Source organism: Arachis duranensis, chromosome 10 (assembly GCF_000817695.3).
Source record: "Arachis duranensis cultivar V14167 chromosome 10, aradu.V14167.gnm2.J7QH, whole genome shotgun sequence".
In the NCBI taxonomy this organism is placed as follows: domain Eukaryota; kingdom Viridiplantae; phylum Streptophyta; class Magnoliopsida; order Fabales; family Fabaceae; genus Arachis; species Arachis duranensis.
In genome coordinates this window covers 40,728,722-40,729,000 of record NC_029781.3, presented here as the reverse complement: position 1 = coordinate 40,729,000, position 279 = coordinate 40,728,722, and the positions used below count along the sequence as shown (strand labels likewise).

The 279-nt window shown below is 40.5% G+C and overlaps 1 non-coding gene across 1 annotated transcript; it reads left to right on the top strand.

Annotated features, from left to right (window-relative positions):
* The first annotated feature begins 39 nt into the window (after window positions 1-39).
* On the top strand, window positions 40-143 carry LOC127743597 (small nucleolar RNA R71). The gene has a single exon (XR_008004982.1). It is a non-coding gene; the product is annotated as a small nucleolar RNA R71 (small nucleolar RNA).
* The last annotated feature ends 136 nt before the right edge of the window (window positions 144-279 follow it).

Below are 279 nucleotides of genomic sequence, written 5' to 3'. Positions count from 1 at the left end.
CCATAATAGAATATATCTAATATGGTCCATTCTGAAAACATGTCAGATGGACATCTTTTGGTCAGCTGCTTGTATCTTTCCCAAGCTTCATAGAGGGATTCACCATCTTTTTGTTTGAAAGTTTGAACATCCACTCTCAGCTTGCTCAACTTTTGAGGAGGAAAGAATTTATCCAAGAAGGCAATGACCAGCTTATCCCAGGAGTCCAGGCTATCCTTGGGTTGTGAATCCAACCATATTCTAGCTCTGTCTCTTACAGCAAAAGGGAAAAGCATGAGT